Source organism: Urtica dioica, chromosome 9 (genome assembly GCF_054948205.1).
Source record: "Urtica dioica subsp. dioica isolate 48M chromosome 9, U.dioica_male_clone48M_v1_H2, whole genome shotgun sequence".
NCBI lineage: Eukaryota > Viridiplantae > Streptophyta > Magnoliopsida > Rosales > Urticaceae > Urtica > Urtica dioica.
The window spans coordinates 3,618,710-3,619,559 of NC_142764.1; the positions used below are offsets into that span (position 1 = coordinate 3,618,710).

Here is an 850-nt window from a genome sequence, read left to right on the forward strand (position 1 = left end):
CATTTGAAAGAAAACAAGGAAAAGAGATTGGTTTGTGAATAATAGGATAAGGATTGCCTATCCACGTCATCAATCAAAGAAATGAGATTTTTTTTTAAAGTGATGTTTATCACTTTGCCGAGTGAAAGGAAGAAGTGAAATCTTATTTAAGTGATGAATATCACTTGATCGGCCAAACCACACCAGCCACGCGAGAAAAAAAAAAGGAAAAGAAAAGAGAAAGAAGAAGAAGAGAGCACGGGAGAGAGAGAGAGAGAGAGCCGAGAGAGTGAGAGAGAGGAAGAGAGCGAGACGAGGGTGAGCTCGCGAAGGGGACGCTCGGCCGACAGCCACCGAGCCCGAGCGCCACCCACACGCGGCCGAGAAGGAACTAGCGCCGCCGCGAGCAAGCCGAGGACGCCGGAGCAGAGAAACTCGTCGGAGAAGAAGGAGAGAGGGACGGCGACGGAGAAGGTAAGCTCGATTGTGAACTTCTCTTCCTCTACTGCTCGGATTTAAGAAGAAATTATATATCTAGGGTTTGGAGATTTGGGGGTTTTTGTTTGGATTATCCTCTCGTGGATTCGGTGATGATTCTCTTAAATTTAGAGCTGAGCTCGGTTTCAAAAATGGCTTCTCGTTCATGTGCTTGTCCCGATCAATATTTTATTGCTCGTTCTCTGTTATATGACCGATGATGCGTTGTTGTTATGCTGTGATGTTTCTGATGTTTTGCTGTGGATTCTCGGTGATGTTTTGCCTTGTTTGTGCCGACTGGTGTTGTTGTCATTGTAAGTTTGGATTGGCCGTGTGAACTGTTGGCCGTGTGAAATTGTTTGGCTTTGGTGAAGTTTGTGTGCGAGTTGTTGTC

General features: G+C 45.9%; 1 long non-coding RNA gene across 1 annotated transcript; it reads left to right on the plus strand.

Annotated features, from left to right (window-relative positions):
- On the plus strand, window positions 1–609 carry LOC149384641 (uncharacterized). The gene is made up of 2 exons (XR_016301497.1): window positions 1–453; window positions 518–609. It is a non-coding gene; the product is annotated as an uncharacterized LOC149384641 (long non-coding RNA).
- The last annotated feature ends 241 nt before the right edge of the window (window positions 610–850 follow it).